This window comes from Hylobates moloch, unplaced genomic scaffold (genome assembly GCF_009828535.3).
Source record: "Hylobates moloch isolate HMO894 unplaced genomic scaffold, HMol_V3 SCAFFOLD_13, whole genome shotgun sequence".
Classification (NCBI taxonomy): domain Eukaryota; kingdom Metazoa; phylum Chordata; class Mammalia; order Primates; family Hylobatidae; genus Hylobates; species Hylobates moloch.
The window spans coordinates 67418380-67446046 of record NW_026652288.1 but is presented as its reverse complement, the minus strand read 5'-3'; the positions used below and the strand labels follow the sequence as shown (position 1 = coordinate 67446046).

The following is a 27667-nucleotide window of genomic DNA, read 5'->3' as shown; positions in this document are numbered from 1 at the left end:
TATATATTAGGTTGGGCTAGGCCCTCTACAAAGTGAATTAAGATGATGAGAATTATGCCAACAGGAAATTTATTGCCAAATTAAAACATACACACAAACCATCCAGAGAAATTTCCCAGAAGTAGTGTATGAATGGAAATTACTTCCCTTTTGTACTTTGTGCTTGTTGAGATAATCCATATTGCTATTGAATACAGTTACACATAAAACACTGGAGCTTCACTCTACTCTAGCATCTTTGAAGATATTTTACCAGAGATGTTTAGACCTTGATTTCACTCATTTATGCGTATGTTTTTCCCACTGATGGAAAATAGTAAAATTAAATTTATAAAAACCTCAGTAACAATAAAAAGTGTAAACAAAGTAAACAGTTGCTTTTGAACTTCTAAATAATCAAACACATCAGTCAAAGATGTGTATTTGTAAATTTATTTGTAAATGTCGGCAGCATACCTTTGACTGAAAAGCAAAAGCAAAATAAAACAAAGCAAAAAGCCAAGATGCTTATCCATATTATGCAGTCTACTTAAATTTAAAAATTAAGGCTTCCTTTGTGGTTCAAACCTGATACTTTGTTGAAGTAAGTTAAATGTAAAACCAAACCAGGCCAAGGTGCAGCATATTATTCTCATCATTATTTTCTTTGAAATTAGTCATAGTTTCAAAGTTTTCACCACCTCATCTTTCTTTGAGAACCTGGGTTCTAATTTTGTCACTTGGCAGGACATCTCATAATAGGTTTCTGGAACATGAAATCTACTTGGTAATCTGGTAGGATAATATTATTTTCTCTGTCTTGTGGAATACTACAAAGTCTTATCTTAATCATGTTATTTATAGAGGGACTAAGGCAATTGATATTTCCTTCCTTGCTTCAAACAATTGAAATTTCTAGAGCTGGCAGCCCTGGGGTTAGATCTTTCTTGTCCTGATGCTCTTTTGCACATTCTTCAAGGGTTTGTCCTGATAGTCCAGATGTAGTACACAGCTCATGATTAGGGGACTTTATGATACATTCTCTCTCTTTACATTGTCTGATAAGAGAATGGATTTTGGAGTGAGATTGACTATCATGACTTAGTGGATAGTCATAGTTAATAAATACATTATTGTAAGGATTAAGTAAAAGTGCTTCTGTAAATCTAAATGCAAGGCTTTGAGACCTACATTCAATAAACACTCAATTTATTCCCCTTCTCATTTCCGTGTATTCTTTTCTCTATGGTCCATTGATGGCTCTAATTGCTTGGTATGGAGTACTGACTTTTTCTTCTCTCATTTGTTATTTCTAGTACTCTACCTTTCCCATAGGCACAGCAAAAGTTCCCTGGTCTTTCTTTACATTTATGTCTTCTGGGGAGTATTCTGAAGATCTTCAAATTCACTCCAATTCTTGATTTCAAGGGACACCATTTAAAAAAATTTTAATGTATTAGAGACAGAGTCTCATTCTGTCATGCTGGCTGGAGTGCCATAGTGATCATAGCTCATTGTAACCTCGAACTCCTGGGCTCAAGTGGTCTTCCTGCCTCAGCCTCCCAAATAAGTAGGACTACAGGTGCATACCAGCATGCCTGGTTAATTTTTTAAATTTTTTTGTACAGATAGAAACTCACTCTGTTGTTCAGGCTGGTCTCCAACTCCTGCCATCAAGCGATCCTCCCACCTTAGACTCCAAGAGCTGGGATTGTAGATATGAGCCACCATATCCTGCCTCAAATGACACCATTTGTAACTGCTAGCACAATCTCTTGGCACTTATGGCTTCTTTAAAAACTAGCTGCTGAAGTCCTTGACTTTCTTCTATTTACCAATAAACTCTGTGAATTTTATTTATAGCTAAGCTTTCTATGAAATGTGAAAATTACCTAAGAAAATGTGGAAGTTACTTACCCAAGAAAACAGGCTGGTGAAACTCTTTTAAATTATATCTTAGGCCATTCATGAATCAAATTCAATCACTGTCCCCATAGTAAACTTCATCGTTGGACAATCTTAAACAATTCTTCTGGGTAGCCCTTTGAGGATACTGGTTGTGATAAGCACTGAAGATTCAACAGTAAACAGATTATGGTTTTAGGCTTAATAAATATATTGAGCTCTGACCTCAGATAATAATCTAATATTTAAATAATGCTTACTATGTGATAAGCACTATTCTAACTACTATACATAATAACTCTTTTAAAATATAATAAAACAAGCCTATAAGGAGGTGTTACTATAATTATCTTCACAGGTAGAGGAAACAGACATAGAGAAGTTAAACAATATGTCCTTCTTCACACAGGAATCTTAGCTGTCTGGCTTCAGATATTGTATCAGACATCATTAATGTCCTGCCACATTGTACTTTGGCCTGCCTCTGATTTTATCTGTGGTGGAGGTGGTAAATTCCGGAAGGCTTATGACTTCCCGCCATAGGCACTTGGATATCTACACTAGTTGGCTTGAGAACTTTCTCTAGCTATTGTTTAGTGGCTTGCTCAGCTGTCATGCAGGGAAGCTCAGAATTGCCAGATCTTTAATGCCTCAGAGGAAACTCTGTATGGGGGATGGGTGTGGTGGATAAGGACCCTGGTCCCTCATCTTGCAGGGGAACTATTATGATGTATGCTCTACAGAGTTCCTCAGAGAGCTCCGAATGGGATGGAGCTCCTGTTGCTCTCAGGGGTAACCCACTTTTTGGCACACTTTTGTCTCTTTTATTCTCTTTCATTCCTCACTCTTTCATCTGTGCTTCCTGGGATCACCTCTCATAAAAGTACCTGTCCCTATGTCAGGACTTGTTTTTGAAGCAACATGAATTAGGACAGATGCTGTGCCCTTAATGTACCATACTGCCTCTCTACAATCTTTTTTCTCCTTAGTTCATTTGGTCTCTGCTCAGAAAGCCCTCCCACCCTCATGTTAATTAAAATATTTATTTGATAAGGTACAGGCTTAGTTATTATAAAAAAGCAACCCAATAGTGAGAGTTTCAAAAAAGAAATGCATTTTTCTCTCTCTCATATAACATCCGAAATAGACAGGTGATCTATGACAGGGAGGCACCTTCTTCAAGACATCTCTCAGGGATATAGATTCATTCTGTGTGGAAGCTCTGCCATTCCATGATTCCATGGAGGCCATGGGAGAAAAGGGGAAGAAGAGTAACTTTTATTAAGCATGTCTCTTCATGTTCTATTGTCTAAGATGCAGTGAAATGGCCAATCCTAATTATAAAGAAGCTAAGAAATACAGTTGCTACCCATTCCCTGCTAACACTCAGGTAAATGGACATTGAGGGTAATTCAAAGTCTTGACTGAAAATGGTATCCTCTGTCTATACGTTGCTCATCCTGCTTTATTTTCATAATTACATATATCACTATTTTGATATATTTATCTATTTCTTGTCTGACTCCTCTATCAGAATATAGGTGCCTTGTTGTACAGACATTGTTAGTTTTGCTCACCATATAAATCCATGGCCTTGAACAGTGCCTTTTGTTAGTAATCACTGAATAAGGGTTGAATGAAGAATGAATGAATGAATAATCTGTTATGTCCTCCAAATGTCCCCAAGTCTCTAATAATACACTAGGATACACACGACCATAGAAAATGAACTTTTGGCTATCTGTGTAAGTGCAACCATGTTTGTATTTAAGAGATGTTTTATGTGAGATGCTTTTGTCTTGTGTATAATCTAATGAAGTTCAGGATAATTTATTTTCAAATAATTATTTTGACTCTCCTCAAAGAATATTATAATGATATTTCCTCTAGTATTTAGTTTTTATATCAGTCTTTTTATAAAAATTGATGTATACAATTTTCATATTTGAATCTTTATTTTTTTAAGCAAAAGCAAATACTGATAAGTTATACTCCTGTAGCTAGCTATATTGTAGCTCCTGGTAATTGAGTGGGCACAGCTCCCATGGAGAATAAGGCATTGTGATTGTGCCGTTAAACTCCAGCCTGGGCAACAGAGCCAGACTCTGTTTCTGAATAAATAAATAAAACCACACACACACACACACACACACACACACACACACACACACAATATTTATATTCTGAGGCTGCTGTAACAAATTACCACAAACTTGGTGGCTTACAACCACAGAAATTTACTATCTTGCAGTTCTGGAGGCTAGAAGTCTGAAATTTCCAGGGCCGTTCTTCCCCTGGGGTTCTAGGAGACAATCTTTTCCTTGCCTCTTCAGCTCCTGGAGGCTGTCCCAGCATTCCTGGGCTTGTGGCTACATCGCTCCAATCTCTGAGTCTGTTTCACATCATGTTCTCTGCTTTGTGTCTATATGTTCTCCTCTTCTGTATGCCTCAAATGTCCCTCTGTCTTTCTCTGATAAGGACACTTGCCATGAGATCTAGGGTTCACCAAGATAATTCAGGTTTATCAATTCATTTCATGATCTTTAACTTAATTACATGTGAAATGACTCTTTTTTATTTTTATGTATTTAGGGGGTACAAGTGTAGATTTCTCTCTCTCTTTTATTTATTTTTTTTTTGAGACAGAGTTTTTGCTTTTGGTGTCCAGGCTGGAGTGCAATGGCATGATCTCGGCCCACTGTAATCTCTGTCTTCCAGGTTCAAGCGATTCTTCTACCTCAGCCTCCTGAGTAGCTGGGATTACAGGCACCCGCCACCATGGCCGGCTAATTTTTTGTATTTTTAGTGGAGACGGGTTTTCATCATGTTGGCCACACTGGTCTCGAACTCCTGACCTTAGATGACCCACCTGCCTTGGCCTCCCAAAGTGCAGGGATTACAGGCATGAGCCACCGCACCCGGCCCAAATGTAGATTTCTTAAATGGATATACTGCACTGTGGGGAAGTCTGGGCTTTCAGTGAACCCATCACCAGAATAATAAACATTGTACCCAATAGGTAAATTTTCACCCCTGATTCCCCTCTGGAGTCTCTAGTGTCTATTATTCCACTCTGTGTGTCCATGTGTACCCATTGTTTAGCTCCTCCTTATAAGTGAGAACATGTGGTATTTGATTTTCTGTTTCTGAGTTATTTAATTTAGTATAATGGCCTTCAGTTCCATCTCTATTGCTGCAAAAGACATGATTTCATTTTTTTAATGGCTTTGCAAAGATTTTAAATAAATATCTTTTTTGGGGGAGCGAAACAGGTGCTTTTTTGGCCTACCATAGTCCACCATAGGCCCCAAAGTCTAATATCCATCCCACATGGAAAATACATGCACCCCATCCTGACATCCCCAAAAGTGTCAACTTACTACAGCATCAGCTCAAGTCCAAACTCTCATCTAAATCTTGTCAGCTCAAAGCCCCAAATATTATCATCTAAATTATTTAAATCAGATACGAATGAGATTCAATATGATCCATATTGTGACATAATTTCTCTTCATCTGTGGACCCATAAAACTATAAAATAAACTATCTGCTTCCAAGATACATGAGACAGGAATAGAAAACAAGCAACTTCTGCAGATCAGCAAAGTATGTCTCTAGGCTAGATTATAGCTTTGGGTTTCTCTATTGTAGACCTCCAGCAGAGCTCTTCCAGAGAGAGATTTGTACATCTTGTGGTGGTGAGGAGAAATTAACGAGCCATTTTGGGGATGTAAGAGAAGGCCAAAGAGCCTTCATGACTGGGAGATTTTGAGGCAAAAAAAGGAAGGAATTGCTTTGAGTAATAAGCATCCCATCTAAATTTTAAAAAAGGTTTTGAATTCTTGGATGCTGGGATTGACATTTAAAGGACTGAGCATTTCCTAACAGTTACTGAGCATTTCCCAAGGAGAGGAATGATGGCTAGACACAACATGCAAGAACAGGGAAGTGTAGAAACAGGGATGCTTTTATTCAACTTCAAGTTTTTCACTTTGAAAGTTCAGAAAGTCTATTACCTACAACAACCTTATGCAATGTTGTGCAAAATGTTGGCGAATTTTCAGGGCCCCTGGTTGAGGTGGATTGTAGAGAAATAACAGCTTTTAAATGGCAAGAGTGTAAGAGGAGATGGACAATTAACCTGGTACCAGAAGTGTGTACTCAGTGGCATGAGATGAATATCAAAAGCTTATATCTACCCCTCAAATACCTCCAGGATCCTCAGAAATTTAAGAAAAGTTACTGGACTTGCGATATTTACGTGAAACAAGACTTTAGCATTTAATGTAAATGTATTATGTAACATTAGAAAAATATTATTGTATTCTTTTTCTTTTTTCTTTCCACGATGACCTTTTCTCCTGCCCCAAGCCTGCCCCAAGAAAGAGTCATGTTGGAACTGTTACAGAAAGATTGTCATAAGAAACCAAGGGCTAACATTCAACACCTGGCATTTAAAATGGGATTTTGCAGCATTACAAAAGGCTTAAAAGATAGGTTTTTTAGAGATAGGAAGTAATTTCCAAATTCTTTTCATTCATATTTAACAATATCATGGGTCATGTCTAATAATCAGATTTTAGATCTTCTCTCTTAGCACTGAGAAGGTACCCACATATGATATTAAGTTTTAGCCACGAGGTTGAAGTACAAAAAAAGAGAATATGTGTTAGATAATGTAACAAAGAGGTCCAGAGATGTTAGGAGAAAAAGAAAAGAGAGAAAGGCCCAGCATTTCGCTTTCTGGAGCCACACCATGTTTGCTTATGGCACAGGCAGGACCCCTAGGTTGTACGACTTCTGGCTGGGAAGCTTGACAGGGCTGCAGAGTTTCTAAAAGAATCTTGTGGGTCTGGTCCAAATGAGAGTTGCAGCCAAGCAGATCTCAGAGATTTCTTTAGTACCTGTGAAGGCCAAAGTAGGGCAGGTGCCAAGTAGAGGCAAAACAACAAGAACCCGACAGGACTCAGAGATCAGATCATGGATTGCCCAGGTTGTTACTGCCAACAGGGCAAGCAGCACAAGAGTGTCATTGACATTGAGTACAAAAGATGGCAAGGATCTGGAATGAAACTGAGAATGTCTAATTCCCAACATTACAAGTCTAAATTGACCATCCCTCCTGGTTTTCCCAGGATGGCCCTGAGTTGTGTCTGTTGTCTACACACAATTATTAATTTGGTAGTTGCCCTACCTGAGCCTTCCTACTTCTACACATTTAGATATAATCTTAGAGATGAGCAAGTAGGGGCAGTAGGGCATAAATCTGAGATTTTTATTAAAGGAATCTAAAAATTATTATATAAAAGGACTCTGAATACTGTATAGGATTAAAATGATTGGGATGGGCTGACATAACAAACAACAATAATATCTATCAATTCAGATTCAGAAAAAATTAGCCATTATATTACAAAGAACAACTTCATTTTTGCTAGAGCATTTGAGAGTAAGTTGCCAACCTGATGCCCCATCCTTCCCTTAATATTTTAGCATTTTCTTCAAACTGGGCTGGTCTTTAAATATATCTATGACATAAATAAAATCAGGCAATATATTTTGATACCTTACTACCACTGAATCAGATGTCATTCAAGTGTTATCAATAGTTCCAATAAAGACTGAACAATTAGTTCAGTCTAATCTAATCCTCACATCCCATTCAACTTCCTAATTGTCCCAAGAATGCCTTTATAGCAAACATATCCAGTAGAATGTCTGTCTTTGCATTTAATTGTCATGTTTCTTTATATTGTTTGAACAGTTCCTTGGCTTTTCATGGAACTTTTGAAGATTACAGGCCATTGTTTTATAGAATTTTTCTCAGTTTGGGTTGGGTAGTTTCTCATGATTGGATTCAGACTATGCATCTCTAGTAGAAACATAACTGAAGTGATTCTGTGTTCTCATTGCATCCTATGATATTAGTTTGTATTTTCTAGAATTTCATATGAATGGGATTATACATATGTATATTTTTTGTATCTAGTATCTTTCACTCACCATAATAATTTTGTATCCATTTTGTTGCATATATTAACAGTTCATTGTTTTTACTGTTGAGCAATACTCCATTATATGGCTATACTATTAATCAATCCACTTGCTGATGGATATTCAAGTTGTTGCCAGTTTTAGCCTATTACAAATAAGGCCGCTATGAACATTTGTGTACAAGTCTTTGTATATACATATCCTTCCATTTTTCTTGGGTGAATACCTAGGAGTGAAATGACTGAGTCTTATTAACTTTTAAAATCTGCCAAACTCATTTCCAAATTAACTGTACCATTTTTCATTCCCATCAGAAGTATGTAAGAGTTTTGAATGCTCCACATCCTCAATGATACTTGAATATGATCAGTCTTTGAAATTTTCACCTTTCTGGTGAGTGTGTAGTAAGCGGTATCTCACTGTGGTTTTAATTTGTATTTTCTTATTGACAATCATGCTGAGCATCTTTGCATGTGCTGATTACTATCCACATATGTTTTTTGGTGAAGGAGCTGTTCATTTTTTTTCTTATGGCTAATTTGGGTTTATCTTCTTTTTATTAAGTAGTAAGAGGTGTTTTCTATATTCTAGATAAAAATTCTCTTCACAATTTTGAAGAACATATTGTAGAGGATCGAACATTTTTCAAATGTAGTCAATAATTATTGTGCTTTGCATTAAAGAAAACTTCCCTGACTTGACCACTATGCAAGTAACAAAATTGCACTTGTATCCTGTAAATTTCTATAAATAATAATAAATTTCAAAAGCTGCCTTCTTCACCATGATAGAACTCTCATCCCAGGCTGTTTTTCAATGTGGAACCATCTTTCACATTCTTGGGTTATGATACCTTATGCTTGGCTCTTCTCACTGAAGGATCCTCTCATTACCCTTCCTCTACATAAGCACCAGAATACTTTTCTGCAGGGAACTCCTCCCCTGACCTCTGCAGGCACCTGTCTTTATCAGCGACGTAGAGTGGCTTTAGAATTGAACTGTTTTGGAAAGAAAAGGAGGATAAGAAAAAGGAGGAAGAAGAAGAAAAGGAAGAGGACTACTGGAATAGGGTAACAAGTAATTACATTTTGTCTTTATCCTAAATATTATGTAATAGTGCAACCCTATTATTAGCATTATAGAAAAGACTAGACTTAGGGCATGGGAGGAATAAGAAACATAATTTATGGATAAATAGCACATTGATCATCTGTAATATTATTTATACTGTATCTTTAAGTTACATTGCCCCTTTCCCTAACAAAGTCAGAGCTCTCACAGCTTTCATTTCATATATCCTTTTCTCTCTTATTGGGTTTACTCACTCATCATTGTGTTCATATTTTTTAAACTACAAATCAAGATTCATAGTTGAGAAAATTTAGAAGTGATGTCTGATATTCAGTTTTAAGGGCATTTTCCCCCTAAATCTTTTGCAAAAATTCATTTGAGATGCTTTGCCTGATGAAGTAGAATAACTTGCATCAATGCTTGAGTCAAGGGACATAGAGAGGTTAGCAGAGGATGGCTGGGCATGGTGGCTCATGCCTGTAATCCTAGCATTTTGGGAGGCCAAGGTGGGTGGATCACGAGGTCAGGAGTTCAAGACCAGCCTGGCCAACATGGTGAAACTCCGTCTCTACTAAAAACACAAAAATTAGCCAGGTGCAGTGGCAGGGGCGCCTGCAATCCCAGCTACTCGGGAGGCTGAGGCAGGGAATTGCTTGAACCTGGGAGGTGAAGGTTGCAGTGAGCAGAGATCACACCACTGTACTCTAGCCTAGGTGACAGTGAGACTTCGTCTCAAAAAAAGAGAAAGGTTAGCAGAGGATATACACTGGTGAGAGCAGATTGATAACTGAACAAACAGGAGGAATTTGTATTCAAAGGAATCCATGTATAAAGTGAGTAGAAGAAAATGTCTGAGGTCAAAAATGATCTAGGAAATGTTCACGTAAACATGAGCCTCTACTGAACGTATTTATCCTTAATTATGCATTATTCCTTGTTATGGTGTATATGTGTAAGTTCTTTAGAAGTTTTAAGTTCCAAGATTGAGCAAAGTAAAACAGAAGAACCTTTTGAAAAATCTAAAGTATGTAAAATTTTATTTTTACCATTTTCATGTTCATGATTTCATAAACACAAAGAAAAGCATCCTTAAATTTTTAGCAATTTCCAAAAGTCCTGGGGAGTAATTTCATTTATTTTGGCCTGTATAATATGACTTCCAGTTTGCAAACAAAGTCATTCTTAAAGCCAAAATCTCCAGAACTCCCAATAAAGACCAGACTCTACATGAATTGGGCCATGAAATGTAAATAAATAGAGATATTAAATGTGAATTGTCACATTCCAATGGATACTTCACTCAAAAAAATTCATGTCCCATTTCCAACTAAAATTCCTGAGCATGAAGACCTCCTAAATTTTACAAAAGCAGACTATATGAATCATAAACATTTTTCTTTAAAAAGAAGTTTGACTCTAGAAGATAAGCTATTTATTTTTAATAAAGGTATATACACTCAAGACACAGAGACATCACATTTATTTGTATATTCAGTAAAGTATTCCTTATTTATTTTACAAATAACATGTCTAAAACACCAAAAGCAATGGCAACAAAAGCCAAAATTGACAAATGGGATCTCATTAAACTAAAGAGCTTCTGCACAGCAAAAGAAACTACCATCAGAGTGAACAGGCAACCTACAGAATGGGAGAACATTTTCGCAACCTACTCATCTGACAAAGGGCTAATATCCAGAATCCACAATGAACTCAAACAAGTTTACAAGAAAAAAACAAACAACCCCATCAAAAAGTGGGCAAAGGACATGAACAGACACTTCTCAAAAGAAGACATTTATGCAGCCAAAAAACACATGCAAAAATGCTCATCATCACTGGCCATGAGAGAAATGCAAATCAAAACCACAATGAGATACCATCTCACACCAGTTAGAACGGCCATCTTTAAAAAGTCAGGAAACAACAGGTGCTGGAGAGGATGTGGAGAAATAGGAACACTTTTACACTGTTGGTGGGACTGTAAACTAGTTCAACCATTGTGGAAGTCAGTGTGGAGATTCCTCAGGGATCTAGAACTAGAAATACCATTTGACCCAGCCATCCCATTACTGGGTATATACCCAAAGGACTATAAATCATGCTGCTATAAAGACACATGAACATGTACGTTTATTGCGGCACTATTCACAATAGCAAAGACTTGGAACCAACCCAAATGTCCAACAACGATAGACTGGATTAAGAAAATGTGGCACATATACACCATGGAATACTATGCAGCCATAAAAAAGGATGAGTTCATGTCCTTTGTAGGGACATGGATGAAACTGGAAAACATCATTCTCAGTAAACTGTCACAAGGACAAAAAACCAAACACTGCATGTTCTCATTCATAGGTGGGAATTGAACAATGAGAACTCATGGACACGGGAATCAGAACATCACACTCTGGGGACAGTTGTGGGGTAGGGGGAGCGGGGAGGGACATCATTAGGAGATATACCTAATGCTAAATGACGAGTTAATGGGTGCAGCAAACCAACATGGCACATGGATACATATGTAACAAACCTGCACATTGTGCACATGTACCCATAAACCTAAAGTACAATAATAAAATAAAATAAAATAAATTGTCAATCATATATATTAGTTTTCTTACTTATCTCCAATATTCACTTTTATTATATATAATTGTAAAATTTATATTTAAATTTCCCTATGAGAATTTAACTTTATTTTTAAAATGTAGTTTCATATTTCAATAGCTTTTGGGGGTACAAGTGGTTTGTACCACTTGTTTGGTTTGGCACCAGTTACCGAAATAGTGTATGTTGTACCCAATATACAATTTTTTTAATCCCCATCTCCCTCCCAATTTCCCCCTTTTGAGTTTCTAAAGTCCACTGTATCACACTGTATGCCTTTGTTTACTCATGGCTTAGCTCCCACTTATAAGTGAGAACATACAGTATTTGGTTTTCTATTCCTGAGTTATTTCACTTAGAATAATGGCCTTCAGCACCATCCAAGTTGCTGCAAAAGAAATTGTATCATTCCTTTTTATGGCTGAGTAATATTCTATGTTGTACATATACCACATTTTAAAAATCCATTTATTTGTCAATGGACACTTAGGTAGCTTCTATATCTTTGCAATTGTGAATTGCGCTACAATAAACATACGTGTGCATGTGTCTTTTTTATATAATGACTTCTTTTCCTTTGGGTAGATACTCAGTAGTGGGATTGCTGAATCAAATGGTAGATCTACTTTTTGTTCTTTAAGGAATGAGAATTTAACTTTTTATGTGGTCAGTTCATAGTTTTGTCACAATGTAATATTAGAAACCACTGAAAGAAGAGAATCTACAAAAACCAAAAAGCATCAGAAGAATATTATCTGATGAAAGACCTGTCATAAAATTCTTTAGGTTTGGCTGTTAAAATTAATTTACTCTAAAGCAGTTTTGAATACACATTATAAACAGAGAACTGGGACAATATGACAAGAACAAGTCTTTAGTAGGCATCTACTATGTACTGTTTGCTCACTCTGTACACCCATGTTATCTCATTATTTAATCTCCCTGAACCCCAATTTTGTTAATTTTAAAAGAGGACAATATACATGTGAAGGTGGTTTATTTTTTCCTTTTTTTCTTTTTTCTTTTTTTTTTTTGAGACAGAGTCTTGCTTTGTCACCCAGGCTGGACTGCAGTGGTGCAATCTCAGCTCACTGCAACCTCCACCTCACAGGTTCAAGCAATTCTCATGCCTTGGCTTTCTGAGTAGGTGGGATAACAGGCATGCGTTGCCTTGCCCAGATAATTTATTTATTTACTTTATTTTTAGTAGAGATGGGGTTTGCCATGTTGGCCAGCCTGGTCTTGAACTCCTGGTTGCAAATGATCCATCCACCTTGGCCTCCCAAAATTCTGGGATTATAGGCCTGAGCCACTGCACCCAGCCAAAATACCTGTGAAGGCTTAATTTTTTTTTTTAATGTTAAAATACTTAGCACATTGTAAGTACACAAGACATTTCTTCCCACTCTCTTGCATTTACTCCTCAAAGCAACATTTAAAATAAGGTATCCACTTGACAGTTGAAGAAACTGAGGCTCAGAGAGTTTGAGTGATGTAATCATAGTTATGCAGGTAGGAGAATTTGAAACCAAGCTTAAAATCCTAGTGTACTGACACCCAATTAAATTCTTCTTCTTTTATATAACACTACTCACATATTTATTGTTAGAAAGGTACTCTTTAATTGTTATTTTATTTTATTTTATTTATTTAATTTTTTTGAGACTGAGTCTTGCTCTGTTGCCCAGGCTGGAGTGCAGTGGCGTGATCTCGGCTCACTGCAAGCTCCACCCTCTGGGTTCACACCATTCTCCTGCCTCAGTTTCCCGAGTAGCTGGGACTGCAGGCGCCCACCACCATGCCCGGCTAATTTTTTTGTATTTTTAGTAGAGACGGGGTTTCACCGTGTTAGCCAGGCTGGTCTTGATCTCCTGATCTTGTGATCCACCCACCTCGGCCTCCCAAAGTGTTGGGATTACAGGCGTGAGCCACCGCACCTGGCCTTAATTATTATAAAATGTAGAATTCTATATTAATTACTTAAGGGTCCACAATGTATAAATTTAGGGCACTTGCAAATCCAATGAGAATACAATACAATTCTACTATCTAAAATTATGTATGCTGACATATTGAATTAGCAAAATCTGGAAGCCTTGTTTTTGAGAATTGGAACAAGACAAGGATGCCCACTCTCACCACTCCTATTCAACACATTCTGGAAGTCCTAGCTAGAGCAATAAGGCAAGAGAAAGAAATAATAGGCATCTAAATAGGAAGGAAGAAAATCAAACTATCTCTCTTCACAGACAATATGATTCTATAAGTAGAAAAACCCATAATTTCTGTCTAAAGGCTCCTAGAACTGATAAACAATTTCAATAAGTTTCAAGATACAAAGTCAATACGCAAAAATCAGTAGCCTTTATGTGCACCAATAATGTTCAAGTTGAGAGACACATCAATAACCATAAAAAGACTAAAATACTTAGGAATACAACTAACTATGGAAGTGAAAGATGTCTACAACCAGAATTACAAAACACTGCTGAAAAAATCAGAGATGACACAGCAAATGGAAAAACATTTTATGCTCATGGAGAGAATGAATCAATGTAACAAACCTGCATGTGTACTCCCATAACGAAAATAAAAGTTGAGAAAAAAAATATAAAACCATGCTGACGTGATATTATACCTGCGTTTATATTAAATTAATGTAACAGTTTATTCTGGGGGTGGGAGAGAGAGAGGGGGGAGGAAGCTGGTGGAGGCGGGGTGCGTGGAGGTGGAGAGAGAGAGAGAGAGAGAACTCAAGTATTCTGGGTATATCTGCCAGCCAGAGCACATTATGGTGCATGTCCTTGGACTAAGCATGAGATTGGAGTTCTGAATTTTCTGCTCCCTAAATCATCTCAGTTCTCTCATACCTCTCAAAGCATAGCTTCTCATTTTACAGAGGGTGATTTTAGTCAAAGATACATACTTTTTATATGATGAGATCTCTACATGCAAGCCAACACTTCATCTGGCCCTAATAAAAGAAACCGCAAATCTTCATACTTTTAAAAAGTACTTCTATTCTAAAAAATTTCAAACACATACTCTTGCAGAGAGATTAGTGTAATGGACCCTCCTCATACCGTCAACAAGCTTTAGAGTTAGCAACTCAGAAACAATCATGTTTCCTCTATACCTCCACATCTTTTATTATTCTCTTCACTGGATTGTTTTGAAGCAATTCCCAGACACCGTATCATTTTGTTCATAAATATATCAGATATGCACTTTTAAATACAAAAGATTATATAATGTATATAGTAGATGATGTGTAGGGCTTTTCTGGGATAATTATGTTCATGTAAATGCTTCATATATGACATTTTATTTAGTATCATAAAAACCCTGTGAAGCAGTTAACTATATCCACTTTAGAGAGAAGATAACTGAGAGATTAAAATAAATGTTTGCCTGAGGTTACCAAACTGGTACTTGAGAGAGACAGGATTCAAACTTATGTCTTTAGATCAGTAACTCTTAACCACCAATACAGACACCTATGGCAATTTTAATCTGTATTATCTTTTCATTCAGATTTCCTAGTAGCAAGAAAAAGGCTTTAAACTCTTAAAATGATCTTAGAGAAGCACTCATACCTACATCAAAGATTGCAACCTGCCTAATACATTTGGTGCAATATATAAAAATTTTTAATGATTAAAGACTGCTTTTTGAAGATGTATTAGGAAAAATGTATCAGGAGAAATGCTTGAGTTGGTGTTAACCAGATAAAGGAGAGAGAAAGGGCAGAGAAAGAAACATTTCTAATGGCACAGAATGAAGAGAGGACATCTCGAAAGCCTGCAAGTTTACTATTAGTTGGTTTATAGAGAATAACAAGAATGATCAATGGTAAAAGTAGAAAGGTGGTTGTTGGTCAGGTCATCACTGTTGGCATATACCATTCTAATTATTTTAAAATTTATGTAATATCACTAAAGTATTTTTAATTGGGAAGTAACAAAATAAGATTAGCTTTCTAAAGATCAGTCTGTCAGTGGTGTGGCGAATATATCCTGGTGTGCTGGTAGGGGAGCAAGCACGAGATAGAAAAGTCAGAGAAGGGATGTTGAATTAATGTTTCTGAGAACTAATAAGGGACTCAGCTAAAGATGTAGCAATGAGCAGGATACGTGGCTTATGGAAATATTTAGGTGATAGAATTAATAGGACTTGTTCAGTTTCAGATCCCTGTGTGTCACGTCATCCAGATGTCGCTTTTCAGTACAGAGTTGAGTGTTTGAGTCTCTGCTTAAAAGATATATCTAAGCTAGGGGATTAGATGTGGTAATAGTGTGAAACTAGTAGGTCATTGAAATCATGAGACTAAATGTTGTCACTTAGAGAAAAATGCATAATGAACACCATAGAAGCTGAGGACAGAAACCTGGCAAGACCAAATTATAAGGAAGGTAGGGAAGAAACACAGGCCACAAAGGAGCCTGAGAAAATGAAGCCAGTAGGATGGGAGGGCAACGAGGAGATAGAAAGATTTTTGAAGAGAATATGGGAAATTATGAAATCTAAAATTCTGAGTAATTAAAGCTAAAGATGTATATAATTAAAGTGCATAAAATCATGTGTAGACATTTAGTAATAGACCAAGATTCATAAAAAAGGTGTTATTCACAGAAGCTCAAATGATGTCATTTTATTCACATATATACACACATATAGAGAGGTAACTCTAAATCTTATGCCACAAACATAATACAGGATGAAAATCTCAAATAGATTTATATGGAGCTCAGGAAAATTACTGGATTCATAAATTCATTAACCAATTTGACAAATATTGATCGTATATAAGGCACCGGGTTAGAATATTTTGTAATCTTTCCTCTACAAACTCCTGAAAGAAATTTTGGTGGCACATACTTCTTCTGCTCCTATAATAGAGGTATCTATATGTCCTCTGGAGTAGATGGTTCCTAAGAGCAGATGCTATGATTCATTCTTATGGTGTACTAAAATTAGAACAATGTCTTGCACATAGCAAAAGTACAGATAATATTTAGTGATTGGATGAAGCATGACAGTGGGAATAGAACTTTGTGATTGATTATATCCATCAACAAGATGTCCCTTGGCACTGCTGTCAGAGAGAACATTTCTTGCTAAATGTTCTGACTCAGAACAGCTTTTTCAATGCTGCTTTAGAGAGAAATGTAAAGTAATGGCTACTGAGAATATTCATGGGTAATATGGTAAGCGCACACCACAGCTTTAAAAAGTCTATCTTTGATAACAAAATTGTTTTTTTCTATTTATTTGTGATTTGTTCTGAACACTTTTACAACTCCTGAGCTATTTTTAGTTCCCCCTTTAAATTTCTCATGATTCTGGTCTTACTTTCTGTATCTTTTATCCATGGATCTGTGGTTGGGAGGCACTGGGCTCATTCGGTCATCCTGGCTATCACTATGCCAATGTTAATGCCAACGTGTTTCTGAATAACGATATGCTCTACTCAGATACATTAATTTTTTTTACCTTCATTTTACCCATTGCACTAAAATTTGTTGCCATCACTTTCTACCAAATAATACATTATACCATGTTTGGCTATTTAAATTATTCCTAATTATGTTCTTATAAAAATATTGTCTCCTCTTGCCTTCCTACTCTTCAAGTATGTTAAGATATCTTGAGTTGCACTTTTTAAAAAGATATGCTGGGTCCCATTATGTTGCCCAGGTTGGTCTCGAACTCCTGGTCTCAAGTGATCCTTCCACCTCAGCCTTTCAAGTAGCTAGGACTATAGGCACATTACCAGGCTCAGCTTGAGCTGTGCTTTTAAGATATAAATTGGTCTGTGCTAATTTTTTTGCTTTTAATTTGAATTACTATCCTTGACTGATCATTGTAGTTGCTCTTCTGAAATTACAATATAAATAATCTAAATTGATTCAATATTTAGTTATCAAGATCTAAAAACCTAATTTCATGCAATTTTCCAAGTAGTATAAAAATGAATTTTTTATTTTTTAAAAATGTAGCAATTTAAACACAAAGACCTTCTTAATCTCCATTAGTTACTAGAACATAGACCTTCTTAATCTCTTTTAGTTACCAGAAGAGTACATTTTTAAAAAATCTGTCTTTTGTAAAGTTCTTTGCATTATATAGACTGTGTATGGGATTTATATATAATGTATTGTTTGATCCCAAAAGGCCAGGCACAATTCTTCTGAATTTTATCAGAAATAACATTTTTTTTTTTTTTTTGAGACAGAGTTTCCCTCGTTTCCCAGGCTAAAGTGCAATGCCGTGATCTCAGGTCACTGCAGCCTCCACCTCCCGGGTTCAAGGGATTCTCCTGCCTCAGCCTCCCGAGTAGCTGGGGTTAAAGGCACCTGCCACCATGCCCGGCTAATTTTTTGTATTTTTAGTAGAGACAAGGTTTTGCCATGTTGGCCAGGCTGGTCTCGAACTCCTGGCCTCAGGTGATCTGCCCGCCTCAGCCTCTCAAAGTGCTGGGATTATAGGCGTGAGCCACTGGGCCCACCTGGAAATAACATTTTGTTTTAATTGTCATTCAACCAACATCACAGATTTGATTACATACCACATGCCAAGCACTATGTAAGGCATTGTGCTGAATATTATCAGTGAGGCCAGGGTGAATTGTCACCAGCTGTAGTTCCTACCCTGCAACTACTCACTTTAGTGTGAAAGACAGAAGGATGAATAAATTTCTTTTTTTTTTTTTTGAGATGGATTCTCGCTCTGTTGCCCAGGCTGCAGTGCAGTGGCACGATCTCTGCTCACTGCAAGCTCTGCCTCCCGGGTTCACGCCATTCTCCTGCCTCAGCCTCCTGAGTAGCTGGGACTACAGGCACCTGGCTAATTTTTTGTATTTTTAGTAGAGACGGGGTTTCACCATGTTAGCCAGGATGGTCTCGATCTCTTGACCTCGTGATCCGCCCGCCTTGGCCTCCCAAAGTGCTGGGATTACAGACGTGAGCCATGGAGAAATTTCTAATACATATAGAAAAAGATAAACTGTTATACCAGGGATAAAACATATAATAGAAATATGAAGTAGAACAAGTTAGAGACTTAACAATATTGCTTGGCTTCACAGGAGAGGTGGGATTTGAGTTAGGCCTAAGTGAATAGGCTTCCAAAGATGTCTATCAAGGGAGGACATTCTAGATAGTGGGGATAGTATGAGCAAAAGACATAGAAACAAAAGAGTAGACATCATTTAGTGAAACAAGGGTTGTTGTGTTTAGAACATGTATTTTACAGGAAAAGAGTGCAAGAAAAAATGGATAATTTTCTGGAAAATCCTGAATGCCTGGCTGGGAAGTTTTGACATTACAAGAAAGGGCACTGTGAAACAATATTAAACAAAAATGTATACGTTTTGAATTCTTTTTATTTTCCCCATTTATAGTTGAAATCATGGCAATACATTTAAATATGTCTGTTAATATGATTTTCTTTTTTAAATTTTTTGCAGTACAGTCCTTCATGTAGCCTCACTTTATCTCAAGGAAGATTGGCATTGCTACATCAGAGACTAAAATAATAACGAGAGAGACAGAGAAGACAAAGAACATCAGTACTAATTTTAATTGCAAAATTATGTTTCTGTGTTCTTAGCAAAATAACAGCCTTAATATTTTAGTGTTGCTACAATATAAGAGGATTTTCCAATTTTCTACAGCTTCACTGAGAGATCTGGTGCCAGTGATCTGACTCTATTGTAGTGTTCCTTCACCAGTGTGGAATGGACACTCTTTTAAAGCTTAATCCTCTAGAGAAGAAGTGAGAGATGATATGCAGAAGAGGCAGTAGAGAGCTCAACCTATGTGCTCCATCTGGCTGTGAAAAAAAAAGACAAGTATAATCAAAATAGAAAAGAACATCTAGTGCAGATAGATACTTTTCTAAAACGTGCTGGCTTTGAGCATCCTTCTCTGCTACCTCCACATGGCTAAGAAAGCCCATTGTTATCCAGACACCATCTCTCCAAAAAGCGTGAAGAAGGAGAAAGCATCTGAAAGACGTACTTGAGAAAGACAAAATCAATCAGAAGAGACAAGTTAACAAGGAAGAAGAAAAATACTGTAGCCCAGGTTATTTGAAGAGTGTTTTGTTTTCCTTTCTACTATTGAAAGAAGTAGGAATTTCAAAGGAAAATCAGATGAGTTATAGGAAAAAAAAATGCCGTGTGCTTTGCATATCTGAACATTGTTTGTAATTTCTTTACCTCTTGAAGTGGTTCATCTGTTTGTAACTAATTATTTACTTCTTTTAATTATACCACAACAATCAGATAGTAAAGGACTAAGAAGACATCATTCGTGCTAGTCAAGCCCTGTAGCAATTTGCTTCTCTCAATTGTTGCCTGGGTCACAGGTCAGAACAAGTGACTCATAGGTCCAAGAAGGAAGGTAGCCTCAGGTTACGTACGAAGAAGGAAGCAGGGAAGTTGAGAGACACGAGGAAAGTAAAGGAGGCAGGAAGTACGATGTCAGGCAGAAAGAAGACTGGTGATTACATGACTGAGATCCAGATTATTTGGACATATTGATCACTCTCCAAGTTGGGTACTATCACTTTGGGGTATATAAGACCATATTAAATTTATTTCTATTTATTTTATTTAAAAATTATTTACTACTTGATTTATTTTTCATTCAGTCAAGTTTTGTAAAATAAAATTATATACTCTTTTATTCCCCTCCTTATCAAGACTTTAAACCCTAAACTAATTGCTATGTATCTGGTTAGGAGTTTTATTTGGCAATATTTACAAATATTAATATAAGGACCCTATCATTTCAAACTCTACTGTTAAATAGGAAGAAAAATGCATTTGGCATTTTAAGTAAAATGACCTTGTTTCAAACAAAACATGCATGCAATAAAATGAAAAATGTAGCTAGTGATGCAAATCAGTGGTTGCCAGAAAGGAAGAAGACATGAGGTACTGACACCAAATGGGTGGGAGGGAACTCTTGGGAGTGGTGGAAATGTTCTGTGTCTTTCTTGTAATGATAATTACATGGCCACATCCATTTGCCAAAACTCATTGAACTGGACACTTAAAATGAATATAGTTTGTCCTATGTAAAGTCTACTTCAATAAAGTTGATTAAAAAAGAAAAAGAATGTTGTAAACGTAGTAATTTTACCAACCCATCAAGGAGGTATGTTTTCTTAGGTTTGAATTCCTGCTGGGGCCCTTACAAGTTGAGTGGGCAAGTGACAACCCTTTACACTTCAGTTTCTTTATCACCTGGAATTAACAGTAATATCTATTCCCTAGTAGCTATATTAAGGAAACATGACAATGCATGTAAAGCATATAGGGGGAGGGCCATGAGGACATACCTTCATCTTCTCTGTACCGACAAATTAGAGGTAACAAGAAAACCTTTACTAATGGACCTTAATAATACAATCTCAATTATAAGAGATAGTTCAAATCTACATATATAATTATTCTTTTCTCTAATATAAAAGTTTTCTTTCTTTTTATTTCTTTATTTCAGGAGAAAATATCGTACTCAGTTTTTCTTACATAAACTTTAAAGGGAAAAAGTTTTTAATGTGCTGTTAGTAAGGAGGATTGATACAGCATTCTAGTAATGGTCATATAGTTTTCTTCCAATTCCCAAGTCCCAAACCCTACCAAAAATGAAAATGAACTATATTAGATCCTGTTAAAATAACTTCCTTTAAAAGTAAAAGATCTCAGTCTCTTCTTTGGTTCTATAACCAGTTTCGGAATGTTCTTCTGCTGAGTTCTTTCAAATCAGCTTAATTTATGGTTCAAGGTATCATAGTTACTTGAGTATGAAGTTAATTCATTTAAACAAACAGTCTAGCTCCTGATTCTGAGATTTACATTGTGTCCAAAGATGGTATAAAATACATTCACTCCCTCAGAATAAAATGATAAGAGTTATTGCTCTTGGCCTCTCTATAACTGTTCTTGTTAAAGAATGAGTTGGCTTCTTAAAATGATGACTAAAAAGCTCGTCATCTTCAAGATAGGAAAGGAATGAGTTTACCACAAAATACTTAAACAAGATTTCACCAGAGGCTGATGAAAGTCAGAGAAAAATAAAATCTCTTACTTATTTTTGTTTGCAACTTACATCTGACTTCCACTTGCTTATGAAATGAATTCAAGAGAAGGCCTAGAGCCTTGCACATTGTAGATACATACCTCAAAGGTTTGGGAGGAAAAAGATAAGTGGAATTAAGCTGAGTTTATTTATTTAAAAATGTGCTGAATAGCTTTAATGTCCTGTTATTGAGCAATAGTGATGAGAGTTGGTGAGGAACCCACCTTTGCTGCATGGTGATGAAATGTGACCTATAATTTTGAACACATTCAATTACTCATGTGTATTCCAGCATCCAGACTTCACTCAGCCCATTAATTTTAGTGAAATTTACAATATAGTAGACAAAAGTGCCTGTTCCAGAGTCAGGCAAATCTGGGCTTGAATAGTGGCTCTCCAGTCCAGTAAACAAGTAGTGTGAGCTCCACACTTGCCTCTCCAACTTGAAAATAATGATAGTAGCCAGATCACAAGCTTCTGAGAGAATTAAATTTAGTGGCACATAGCAAAGACCTATTTCTACTTCTTGCACATTGTAGGATTGTCCAGTGACCCCTTCCTCCATTCACACACAGAAATTCTTGTGGTGTAAGTGGTTGTTGTATACTGGTATATACTACAATGAGCAAAATTTAAAATCTCACTTTCTTTTTTTTTGTACGCAAAGTAAATGGGGAATAATACAGGAAAATCATATCTTTTTAAAAATTTCCAACTTTTATTTTAAGTTCAGGGAAATCATACCTTTACACAAGTGTATTTAATCCCTATTTTAACCTGCCCTATGATTTTTTGACCTTATATACATGACTATCTCTGCCCCATATAATTCACGTTTTTTTTTTTCTCTAAGTATTGGCATTTTTGAAGATGTAATCATATTTTTTCAGGCCTTCCTGTTAGATGCCAACATGGCTCAGTCTGCACTCTCTTTAGTAATGGGTTACTCTAAGAGCTTCTAGTCTCTCTGTTTACAATTCAGTTGAATTTTGCCATCCCCAGATGTCTACTGAGCAACTTTATATGAAAAATAACTGCATGTGGATATAGCATATTAAAAACTAAAGTCATTATCCTTTCTCTTGTCAGCCCTCCTTTCTTTGTGTTCTTCCATCCATATTCCTCTTCCCGGGTGGTGATTCTCCCACATACTCAGGTTTTTTTTTTTTTTTTTTTTTTTTTTTTTTTCCAGAGTCTTGCTTTTGGCGCCCAGGCTGGAGTGCAGTGGTGCGATCTCGGCTCACTGCAACCTCCACCTCCTGGGTTCAAGTGATTCTCATGCCTCAGCCTCCTGAGTATCTGGGATTACAGGTGCCCACCACCACACCCAGCTAATTTTTGTATTTTTAGTAGAGGCAGGGTTTTGCCATGTTGGCCAGGCTGGTCTCAAACTCCTGACCTCAGGTGATCCTCCCACCTTGGCCTCCCAAAGTGTGGGGATTATAGGCATGGGCCATTGCTCCCGGCCTGTTTTTTAAATTAGACATCTTTGAAGCATTCTTTCATGTCTCATTTTTTTTCTTACCATATCTTACTGATCCAGTTCAATTCACTCTATGACGCAACATGAAACCTCTCATCTGGTGTTATCATTTACACAGCCTTTCTAGATACAGTACAAGATGATTCTTACCTCCACTCTTTATTCCTGCTGTTTATTCAGAATGTTCTCTGAACAAGCTACGATTTCAAGGTCCAGTTAAAGTTTTCATGTTTCCATGTTCAATGTTTTCATGAGATCTTATTTTTGGGCAGGGGTTTAGACCTTGTGGCATCTGCTCTCTTTCTAGTATGATGGTCTTATGTATATGTTTACCTTCCCTGAGAAGGTCGACAGAAGGCAAGCGGGCCCTGTGTCAGATGCACTAGGTTCATTTCTTAGCTTCATAACTTACCAGTTTCGTCTTCAATAAAATGGGTTTTATGTAATACCAATAATTTGCTGATATAGTAATAAATAAAATAGTGTAACTTAAACTTTTTTATTAGAAAGTATCACAGATAGAACAGTTATTTTTATTATGCCTTTGCATTTGAATCTGATGTGGCCTCAATCAAGAAAAGTTACCAAGATTGCTCAAAAATTGCTTGTTTATTGACTAATTGGACTGAAAATTTAAGAATACATTATTGCTTCATGTGTGAAGGAAATAGGCAATGTTTCTGATGAAACATGTATTAAGACATTTAAGATCATGACTTTTTTTTTTTTTAAACATGGTCTCACTTTATAACCCAGGCAAGAGTGCAGTGGCATGATCATAGCTTACTGCAGCCTCGAACTACAAGGCTCAGGTAACCCTCCAGCCTTAGACTCCCGAGTAATCTACAGGCACATGCCACAATGCTTGGCTAACTATTTTTTATTTTTTATTTTTTTGTAGAGATAGAGTCTCGCTATGTTGCCCAGGATTGTCTCAAACTTTTGGGCTCAAGCAAACCTCTTGCCTCAGCCTGCCAAAGTGCTGGGGTTATGGGTGTGAGCCACTACACCTGGCCAAGATAATAAATTTTTGAAAAAGAGGTAGCTTAGAAAATGAATATCCTGAATACAATGCCTTATATTTACCATTAAATGAAGTAAAAAGTAAAACAAAAACTAGAATGAAACTGTATCTTGGTGCATAGTCTAGTCATACTAATTCATTTCTACAATTTTTCTTGTTTCCTTGCCTCCAGACTTTTCCTGCTTTAATCTCTTCAATGCCCAACTCAGAGATAACTCTTCCTAAAATATCATTCTCACCATGTTGCTTTCCTGGTCAAGAACCTACAGGCTCTCCTCGTAGATTACTGCATCAAGATCCCAATTCTCAGCTGGGCATGATGGTTCATGCCTGTAATCCTAGCACTTTTGACAGGTCGAGGTGGGTGCATAGCTTGAGCCCAGGGAGTTCAAGAACAGTCTGGGCAACATGGCAAAACCCCATCTCTACCAAAAAAAAAAAAAAAAAGGAAAATTGGCCAGGCTTGGTGGTGCCTGCCTGTAGTTCAGCTCCTCAGAGGCTGAGGCAGGAGGATCACTTGAGTCCAGGAGGCTGAGGTTGCAGCGAGCTGAAATTGCACCACTACACTCCAGCCCAAGTGACAGAGTGAAAGACTCTGTCAAACAAACAAACAAAAAACAAAAACACTCAAATTCTCTACTTGAAATTCACAGTTCTGGCAGAGAAACAACAAAAAAAGAAAATTTCAGGCCAATATCCCTGATGAACATCGATGTGAGAATCCTCAATAAAATACTGGCAAACTGAATCCAGCAGCACATCAAAAAGCTTATCCACCACGACCAAGTCGGCTTCATACCTGGGATGCAAGCCTGGTTCAACATATGCAAATCAATAAATGTGATCCATTACATACACAGAACCAATGACAAAAACACATGATTATCTCAATAGATGCAGAAAAGGCCTTTGACAAAATTCAACACCCCGTCATGCTAAAATCTCTCAATAAACTAGGTATCAATGGTATCTATCTCAAAATAATAAGAGTTATTTATGACAAACCCACAGCCAATATTACACTGAATGGGCAAAAACTGGAAGCATTCTCTTTGAAAACTGGCACAAGACAAGGATGCCCTCTCTCACCACTCCTATTCAGCATAGTATTGGAAGTTCTGGCCAGGGCAATCAGGTGAGAGAAAGGAATAAAAGGTATTCAAATAGGAAGAGAGGAAGTCAAATTGTCTCTGTTTGCAGATGACATGATTGGATTGTATATTTAGAAAACCCCATCGTCTCAGCACAAAATCTCCTTAAGCTGATAAGCAACTTCAGTAAATTCTCAGGTACAAAATCAATGTGCAAAAATCACAAGCATTCTTATACACCAATAACAGACAAACAGCCAAATCATGAGTGAACTCCCATTCACAATTGCTACTTAGAGAATAAAATACCTAGGAATCCAACTTGCAAGGGATGTGAAGGACCTCTTCAAGGAGAACTACAAACCTGTTCAAGGACGTAAGAGAGGACATAAACAAATGGAAAAACATTCCGTGCTCATGGATAGGAAGAATCAATGTCATGAAAATGGCCATACTGCCCAAAGTAATTTACAGATTCAATGCTATCCCCATCAAGCTACTATTGACTTTCTTCACAGAATTGGAAAAAACTACTTTAAACTTCATATGGAACCAAAAAAGAGCCCATATAGCCAAGAAAATCCTAAGCAAAAAGAACAAAGCTGGAGGCATCATGCTACCTGACTTCAAACTATATACTACAAGGCTACAGTAACCAAAACAGCATGGTACTGTTACAAAACAGATATATAGACCAATAGAACAGAACAGAGACGTCAGAAATAATGTCACACATCTACAACCATCTGATCTTTGACAAACCTGACACAAACAAGCAATGAGGAAAAGATTCCCTGTTTAATAATTGGTGTTGGGAAAACTGGCTAGCCATATGCAGAAAACTAAAACTGGACCCCTTCCTTACACCTTATACAAAAATCAACTCAAGATGGATTAAAGACTTAAACATAAGACCTAAGACCTTAAAAATCCTAGAAGAAAACCTGGGCAGTACCATTCATGACATAGGCATGGGCAAAGACTTCATGTCTAAAACACCAAAAGCAATGGCAACAAAAGCCAAAATTGACAAATGGGATCTAATTAAACTAAAAAGCTTCTGCACAGCAAAAGGAACGATCATCAGAGTGAACAGGCAACCTACAGAATGGGAGAAAAATTTTGCAATCTATCTATCTCACAAAGGGCTAATATCCAGAATCTACAAAGAATTTAAACAAATTTACAAGAAAAAAACAAACAACCCCCTGGAAAAGTAGGCAAAGGACATGAACAGACACTTCTCAAAAGAAGACATTTATGCAGCCAACAAACATGAAAAAATGCTCGTCATCACTGGTCATTAGAGAAACGCAAATCAAAACCACAATGAGATACCATCTCACACCAGTTAGAATGGCGATCATTAAAAAGTCAGGAAACAACAGATTCTGATGAGGATGTGGAGAAATAGGAACACTTTTATACTGTTGGTGTGAGTGTAAATTAGTTCAACCATTGTGGAAGACAGTGTGGCGATTCCTCAAGGATCTAGAACTAGAAATACCATTTGGTCCAGCAATCCCATTACTGGATATATACCCAAAGAATTATGAATTATTCTACTATAAAGACACATGCACATGTATGTTTATTGCAGCACTATTCACAATAGCAAAGACTTGGAACTAACCCAAATGTCCATCAATAATAGACTAGATAAAGAAAATGTGGCACATATACACCATAGAATACTATGTAGCCATCAAAATGGATGAGTTCATGTCCTTTGCAGGGACATGGATGAAGCTGGAAACCATAATTCTCAGCAAACTATCACAAGAACAGAAAACCTAACACCACATATCTTCACTCATAAGTGGGAGTTGAACAATGAGAACACACGGACACAGGAAGGGGAATGTTACACACTGGGGCCTGTCGGGGGGATGGGGGACTAGGGGAGGAATAGCATAGGAGAAATACCTAATGTAGGTGATGGGTTGATGGGTGCAGCAAACCACCATGGCACATGTATACCTAGGTAAAAAAACTACACATTCTGCACATGTACTCCAGGACTTAAAGTATAATAATAAAAAAAAGAAATTCATGGTTCTTTGTCATCTGGTCCCAATTTATCTATTATTTTAGGAGGTATGATCAACGAAGTGTTTCTACCAAAGGTGTTTAACATTTTATCACTTATGACATGAATTGTCAATGCCTCTAGGGCAATCTAAAGTAGTTTTTGTTTCATGAAAACTTCCTTAACTGTTAGAACTGATATTATTAGTATAGGAATCCAATATGAAATCAAAATACATTCATTGTTAATTAGAAAATGTCAAGTTTTGCCGCTGGGCATGGTGGCTCATGCCTGTAATCCCAGCACTTTGGGAGGCCAAGGCGGGTGGATCACGAGGTCAGGAGATCGAGACCATCCTGGCTAATATGGTGAAACTTCGTCTCTACTAAA

General features: G+C 36.9%; 1 long non-coding RNA gene across 1 annotated transcript in view; it reads left to right on the top strand.

Annotated features, from left to right (window-relative positions):
• The window catches only part of LOC116481174 (uncharacterized), an 88928-nt gene extending 61627 nt beyond the window's left edge, over nt 1-27301 (top strand). Inside the window, exon 3 of the long non-coding RNA XR_009209227.1 lies at nt 24330-27301. This is a non-coding gene — a long non-coding RNA (uncharacterized LOC116481174). The remainder of the gene's footprint in view (nt 1-24329) is intronic.
• Nucleotides 27302-27667: the final 366 nt, after the last annotated feature.